The sequence below is a fragment of the Salvelinus sp. IW2-2015 genome, linkage group LG2 (genome assembly GCF_002910315.2).
Source record: "Salvelinus sp. IW2-2015 linkage group LG2, ASM291031v2, whole genome shotgun sequence".
Lineage (NCBI taxonomy): Eukaryota > Metazoa > Chordata > Actinopteri > Salmoniformes > Salmonidae > Salvelinus > Salvelinus sp. IW2-2015.
This window is the reverse complement of record NC_036839.1, coordinates 35,432,611-35,440,766: the sequence shown is the minus strand read 5'-3', so window position 1 is coordinate 35,440,766 and position 8,156 is coordinate 35,432,611. Positions and strand designations below refer to the sequence as shown.

Sequence of the window (8,156 nt, the reverse complement as noted above, 5' to 3'; positions counted from 1 at the left end):
AGAGATTTGAGTCAGTATGTTGGCAGCAGCCACTCAATGTTAGAGATGGCTGTTTAAAAGTCTGATGGCCTTGAGATAGAAGCTGTTTTTCAGTCTCTCGGTCCCAGCTTTGATGCTCCTGTACTGACCTCGCCTTCTGGATGATAGCAGGGTGAACAGGCAGTGGCTCGGGTGGTCGTTGTCCTTGATGATCTTTTTGGCCTTCTTGTGACATTGGGGGGTGTAAGAGTCCTGGAGGGCAGGTAGTTTGCCCCCTGGTGATGCGTTGTGCAGACCTCACCACCCTCTGTAGAGCCTTACGGTTGTGGGCGAAGCAGTTGCCATACCAGACGGTGATACAGCCCGACAGGATGCTCTCGATTGTGCATCTGTAAAAGTTTGTGAGTGTTTTCAGTGACAAGCCAAATTTCTTCAGCCTCCTGAGGTTGAAGAGGCGCTGTTGCGCCTTCTTCACCACGTTGTCTGTGTGGGTGGACCATTTCAGTTTGTCCGTGATGTGTACGCCGAGGAACTTAAAACTTTCCACCTTCTCCACTACTGTCTCGTCGATGTGGATAGGGGGGTGCTCGCTCTGCTTTTTCCTGAAGTCCACGATAATTTCCTTTGTTTTGTTGATGTTGAGTGTGAGGTTATTTTCCTGACACCACACTCCTGAGGGCCCTCACCTCCTCCCTGTAGGCCGTCTCGTCGTTGTTGGTAATCAAGCCTACCACTGTAGTGTCGTCTGCAAACTTGATGATTGCGTTCGAGGCGTGCATGGCCACGCAGTCATGGATGAATAGGAAGTACAGGAGAGGGCTGAGAACGCTCCCTTGTGGGGCCCCAGTGTTTAGGATCAGCGGGGGCGGCCCGTCAGAAAGTCCAGGACCCAGTTGCACAGGGCGGGGTCGAGATCCAGAGTCTCGAGCTTAATGAAGAGTTTGGAGGGTACTATGGTGTTAAATGCTGAGCTGTAATCGATGAACAGCATTCTTACATAGGTATTCCTCTTGTCCAGATGGGTTAGGGCAGTGTGCAGTGTGATTGTGATTGCGTCGTCTGTGGACCTATTGGGGCAGTAAGCAAATTGGAGTGGGTCTAGGATGTCAGGTAGGGTGGAGGTGATATGATCCTGACTAGTCTCTCAAAGAACTTCATGATGACGGAAGTGAGTGCTACGGGGCGATAGTCATTTAGCTCAGTTACCTTTGCCTTTTTGGGTACAGGACCAATGGTAGCCATCTTGAAGCATATACTGACAGCAGACTGGGATAAGGAGAGATTGAATATGTCCGTAAACACAACAGCCAGCAGGTCTGCGCATGCTCTGAGGACACGGCTAGGTAAGCTGTATGGGCCGGCAGCCTTGAGAGGGTTAACACGTTTAAATATCTTACTGACGTCGGCCACGGAGAAGGAGAGCTCACAGTCCTTGGTAGCTGGCCGCGTCGGTGGCACTGTATTATCCTCAAAGCAGACAAAGAAGGTGTTTAGTTTGTCCGTGGCTGGTTTTCCTTTTGTGGTCTGTGATTGTCTGTAGACCCTGCCACATACGTCTCGTGTCTGAGCCGTTGAATTGCGACTCCACTTTGTCTCTATACTGACATTTCGCTTGTTTGATTGACTTGCGGAGGGAATAACTACACTGTTTGTATTCGGCCATATTCCCAGTCACCTTTCCATGGTTAAATGTCTCAGTCCGCGTGATCAACACAATCTTGAAACATGGATTTCGATTGGTCAGACCAGCGTTGAATAGCCCATAGCACGGGTACATCCTGTTTGAGTATCTGCCTATAAGAAGGGAGGAACACAATGGAGTCGTGGTCAGATTCGCCGAAAGGAGGTCGGGGGAGGGCCTTGTATGCATCGCGGAAGTTAGAGTGTCAGTGATCCAGTGTTTAACCAGCACGGGTGCTACAGTCAATATGTTGATTGAATTTAGGTAGCCTTGTTGTCAAATTTGCTTTATTAAAATCCCCAGCTACAATAAATGCAGCCTCAGGATATATGGTTTCCAGTTTGCATAAAGTCCAGTGATGTTCCTTGAGGGCTGTCGTGGTATCGGCATCAGGGGGGATATACACGGCTGCGACAATAACCGAGGAGAATTCCCTTAGGAGATAATACAGTCGGCATTTGATTGTGAGGAATTCTCGGTCAGGTGAACAAAAGGACTTGAGTTCCTGTATGTTGTTACAATTACACCATGAGAAATTAATCATGAAACATACACCTCCGCCCTTCTTCCCAGAGAGAGGTTAGTTCCTGTCGGCGCGACGCACAAAGAATACAGGTGGCTGTATCGATTACGACAGCATATCCCAAGAGAGCCATGTTTCCGTGAGACAGAGTATGTTACAATCTCTGAAGTCTCTCTGGAAAGCAACCCTTGCCCTAATTTCGTCTCCCTTGTTATCTAGAGACTGGACATTAGCGAGAAATATACTCGGAAGCGGTGGGTGGTGTGCGCGTCTCCGAAGTCTGACCAGAAGACCACTCCGTCASCCTCTTCTCTGGTGGCGTTGTTTTGGGTCAGCCTCTGGAATCAGTTCAAATGCMCTGGGTGGTTCAGACAAAGGATCTCCTTCGGGAAAGTCATATTCCTGGTCGTAGTGCTGGTAAGTTGATGTCGCTCTGATATCCAATAGTTCTTCCCGGTTGGCATGCTGTTGGCATGCTTAGCCAATGAATGTGAGAGAGGGGGAGATATTCTCAACAGGGGAAAAGTCTGTCCTCCCTCCGACTTCTCCGTCCTCCTCTCCTCCGTGACCCGGAAACCAATAAGTAGTTGAGTAGTGTGTCAATTCGTTAGGAGGGGAACGGAAGAGTTCCCTCCTTTCCTCTATTGCCTCGTCCCGCCGAGGAAGCCCAAGTGTATCATCAAACCTCCTTTGAATCGGCTGTTGTTTTTTCAGAGGAAAAAAGCATGGACAGATTTCTAAAGCATATGCTCCTTATCTTTCATCTATAAAATGTATGGGACAATCAGCTCAATTTATTTGTAATACTTTACACATATAGTTTGCGATTCCACGAGGAGTTGAGCAAAACCAATCCGGGGAGAGGGAGAAATGACAGACTGATTGATTGATTGATTGATTGATTGATTGATTGACAGGCAGCTGTGTGAGAGGGTGTGATTGGTCCAAAGAGAATGACAAAAGCAGCAGTCTCAGCCCTGTCAGTCTCGGCTAGTTTCCCTCCAAGCCACCTTGACCTTAGCTCATCACAATCAGCAGACCATGCCACACAAAATGGGTGAGTGATTTGTAACAGTCCTAAACGCTCTTGCGTGTTCCAGACTAGATGTCATTTTCACTTTGTCTTTATGCTAGAAGAAACTCTATTTAATTAAGAAACGCATTACCTTCACTACTTTGATGTGGCTTATCTGTTATCTCGTGTTGCAGCCAAGAAGGTTCTGATCGTGTACGCCCACCAGAGTACTGGGTCGATTAACGCTGCAGCCAAAGACACGGCTGAGACAGTTCTGACTACTCAGGGCTGTAAGGTGGAGGTGTCTGACCTCTATGCCATGAAGTTTAAAGCCTCTGCTACTGCTGAAGACATCACTGGTAACAAACTGAACCATGTGTTGCTTAATTGCAGTAGTGAATAATCTGTAAGCTTGAGTGCCTGTTAAATGCTTAATAAGGTCATAACTCTTTTCTGTGGGCAAGTGCTTTTTATTCTCACTTCTGGTATTCTTTACCAGGGGAGGTGAAGGATGCTGAGCACTTCCAGTATGGAGAGGAGACCATGCTGGCATGGAGAGGAGACCATGCTGGTATGGAGAGGAGACCATGCTGGCATGGAAGGAGGGCCGACTCTCTGCTGATATCACTGAGGAACACCAAACTCTCTGAAGCGGAGGTTGTTATATTCCAGGTGATCTGCTGTAGTATTGTCTAGTGACTTAGGAAAATTGACTTCATCAGCTTGAGCCTAGAACTTATTTTAAGTGTAGACCCTTCAGCGCTTTACTTTTTGGATGGTGGCTGAAATGCACCCATTCATGGTACTGGTTGACTAGTGTCTCCCATATCTCACTGTCCTGCCGTCATGAAGGGCTGGATGGACTGGGTGCTCACACTGGGATTTGCCTACACCTCAGAAAAGAGGTACAGCCAGGGCATCTTCAAGGTAAGGGATGCAATCCCATAATCACTGTTAAAAAGCCCAATGCAGTAACAATTAACTCACTAGTGGTCCATCCATATCAATGGCTCCCCTTGTTTCCCTACAGGACAAGAGAGCCATGTTGTCCTTCACCACTGGATCCCATGAGTCTATGTTCAGTGCCAATGGTATCAATGGAGACATGAATGTCACCCTGTGGCCACTGCAGGTATGTTAGGCTTGGCTGACACTACCAGCATGTACTGCAAAGAGCTTCTGCTTTCATCTGTTATCACAACTGGATGACTGCTTTTTATTTTTTTTATTTTTTTATTTCACCTTTATTTAACCAGGTAGGCTAGTTGAGAACAAGTTCTCATTTACAACTGCGACCTGGCCAAGATAAAGCATAGCAGTGTGAACAGACAACAACACAGTTACACATGGAGTAAACAATAAACAAGTCAATAACACAGTARGAAAAACAAATGAGTCTATATACATTGTGTGCAAAAGGCATGAGGTAGGCAATAAATAGGCCATAATTATAATCATTTGACTTCCAGGTTGGCAAGTGATCATTTGTGACTGGAGGATTGTGTAATTTGGACAACATTTCATGTTTTGATAGCTACTTGAGCATGTTTATGAAACTAGCTTCTCTCCCTGTAGAACGGCATCCTGCACCACTGTGGCTTCCAGGTTCTGGCTCCTCAGATCTTCTGGGCTCCACCCCACATCCCMTCTGAGGGTCGAAAGTATGCTGGAGGCATGGCGCACACAGCTGCAAGGGCTTCTGGGAGAAATGCTGCTTACCTTCACCCCCTCAGACAGCTTTGATGGTGGGTGGGGCTTCCAGCTCAAAGATGATGTCCAGGATAAGCACGCAGCCAATGAGTTTGGCCTGTGTCGGAATCCACATGGGCAAGCCCCTCCCACCCAACAGCCAGATCAAAGCTGAGGGTGAAGGATACTGGAAGACTGTCTCCTCTACACATGCTGCTTATGCGCAAAATCAAAAAAAGATTGGTGGTCACTTGAATAACAAATGTGGTATTAAATGCTGTAACCTAGGTTGCTTAATTGGTCAACTAAATTCAAACTCATCTGCAGTCTTTCAGTTTCTGACAAATTCAGGTATTTGGTTTAGTTCCCTAGTCTTGTATGGTAACTACTGGGTTGAGGCTCATTATTCAGTTCTATACTCTCCCCACGCAGATGTGCTGTGACCTGTATGCAATCTCACTGAAGGGTATGGGGTGGCTTGAGAAGCCTTGGACCCCTCTCCCAGAGGCGGCTTCGGTTTGGGTCAACCGGAGGGGCCCGTACCCTGCCACTCAAAGCCCTCTGCCTCCAAACAGCAGGAGGAAATGGACCTGTGTAGGAGAAGACTTACCATAGGCAAGGTCGCACAGCACTAAATTATTCCAGTTTAGGAGTTTTGCAACTGTTCAGTGATATCAAAATGTGACCTGTGGCTGCTTGGTAAGAAGCAGCGGTTCTAATTCCCATGTGGTGGTTGGCGTTAGGAGCACCCTCATTTTTGGCGGAAAGCACTTAATTCCACGGCAGAGGCACACTAGGGACRTGGTCAGAACGCTTGGGGTTCATCTGGGATGGCAGATCCAGAGCACAGCTAAGGGAGAGCTTACGCTTTTTGCAGTGTTCAAGTGTTTGATTTAACATCTGCCAAGGGTAGGTATATTTGAGCATGTATACGCTCTGAAGTAGCTGTGCTTCTCAGAAATAGTTGAAGGGTTTGGGTCCTGTACCCATCCTGCGCTGCTATTGTTCTCCATGTTTCTGTTCTCCCACAGACTGGTAGGAAGGCTGTTCTCCCACAGACTGGTAGGAAGGCTGTTCTCCCACAGACTGGTAGGAAGGCTGTTCTCCCACACACTGGTAGGAAGGCTGTTCTCCCACACACTGGTAGGAAGGCTGTTCTCCCACACACTGGTAGGAAGCTGTTCTCCCACACACTGGTAGGAAGGCTGTTCTCCCACACACTGGTAGGAAGGCTGTTCTCCCACACACTGGTAGGAAGGCTGTTCTCCCACACAGTCAATGAGGAAATGGGTACTCTCTGGCCAGGCTCGGCTGTCCGGAAGAATAGATCTGGATCTCATGGAGCTAAAACCTGCACATCCGTTCAGAAAATCCTTTTTGGCACAGCGTTTGAAGCCTAAACAGGTGTTAATCACACAAACCAACAGTTTTTAAAGGCACTGGTTAAAAATATCCAATAGAATGCAATACTTTCAAAGTTGCTGAAGGGGAAAAAGTAAGAATGCAAACTTAACGGACATTGTAAGGGGTCTAATGAAATGTGCCTAACCTTCATGGCTACAGACCAATAAGAAAACAGTTATGATTATATTCAAGGTTACATTTCAATCCCGCATTGTTACGAAACCAATCACTAGCCTACTGATTGTTTTGCGCTCCTTATGCCTAGGGGTCTTAGGCCTAGTTAACTGGTCTGCAAGCTGATTTAACATGTGCAAGTATCTGAGAAATCAGCATGTGAAGACCATGTATGTCAAGTACATGAACTCAGGAGACAGCCACCTTAACATAGACCCAGCACAGTCATGAATCCCATGGTTGTCCAAGCAGATTAGTATTYATTCAAAATGGTGACCCAAAATAAATATATACCAAAAAGAAAACTACGAAGAGGCATGCCCAAACTAAAGACTCAAAACCAAACGAAAGGCCTAATGGCCCTCACACAAACTACAGTAGCAGCCTCGCGGCTCTGCCAGCGGGGAGCCAGACTGACGATCAACCTAGTTGGCTGCACCTGATTTGCTTATCAAGGCTTCCTGGCAGARCATCGCTCTTGAAGAAAAAGAAACGCACACCTATTTAGGCGAGGTGCTGGCTAGCGGAGTAGAAAACTTGAAAATAAAGGAGATCCGCACACTCTAGGAGCTCAGATGCAAAAATGTAATATCAAATGTTTCTACAGGCAAGCTGTCTTTATCAGGGTATAATCACAAACACTGCAGGGTGACTCGTTTATATAGTGTCAAAAGACACACAGGTGTCTGTAATCATGGCCAAGTGAGGCCTAATATCACTGGTTAATTCTGAAATATTAAAATGGCATACAAAGAACAGCATACAAAAAACAAATGGGTAGCATATTTTCATAGATTCCTTTTAGACTACTCAAGCTTACAAACAATTACAATAGCAAAAGTCACAAGAATGGCTTCAGATCTAAGTCTACGTTGAGACCGAAGGGAGCAAGGATCTTTAAATTAAAGATCCAGGCAGCCTCTCGTTTTAACAATACATTTTCAAGGTCACCCCCTCTCCCAGGGAGGGTGACATGTTCGATGCCAATATAATGCAGAGACAAAATCGTGTGGTTTGCTTCCAAAAAGTGGTCCACAACTGGGTAAGTCGAGTTTTTACACCTAATGGTGCTACGATGCTCTGAGATACGTACTTTTAATTCGCACTTTGTTTTACCCACATAATTTTTACCACAAGGACAAGTTATAAGATAAATAACTGCCTTAGTGGAGCACGTAATAACACCTTTGATTGGGATCGATTTCCCTGAGCATCRCTCTTGACCTGGTTGGTGCTGCCACTGTTGTGGAAAATATTGACTCAAATACTTCTCAGATACCGGAGCTTGTGAATTCAAATAGACTTTATTGCAGAGAGTAACAAAGCCGARCAATTTCATGGAAGAACTGAATCTTCATTCTGAGTGCTTGGTTTTTATACAGTCTTACACTTACATAACATCACTCCGCTTTACGAATATTGTCTTACTTAGTTTCTATTCTCTTATTGGCTCAGACATTGGGGCAAAGATTCTATTGGTGGAGTGACATGCATACTCCTACTTGTGCCTATCACTGATTAGCTAATGTTCCTGTCCAAAGRTCTTCACAAGTTCAGACCGATGTTGTCTATGTATGATTAACCCATGTGCGTGTCCAGTAGCTTTCACAAGATCAGACATGGCCCAGACCAGATACGTTTTGTTGGTTTGCCTTGCCTAATCCACACAAGTTCTGCTTATATTCAGTTTT

The 8,156-nt window shown here is 46.0% G+C and overlaps 1 pseudogene; it reads left to right on the top strand.

Moving 5' to 3' along the window:
* The first annotated feature begins 3,182 nt into the window (after positions 1-3,182).
* Positions 3,183-5,132, top strand: LOC111971622 (ribosyldihydronicotinamide dehydrogenase [quinone]-like; annotated as a pseudogene).
* The last annotated feature ends 3,024 nt before the right edge of the window (positions 5,133-8,156 follow it).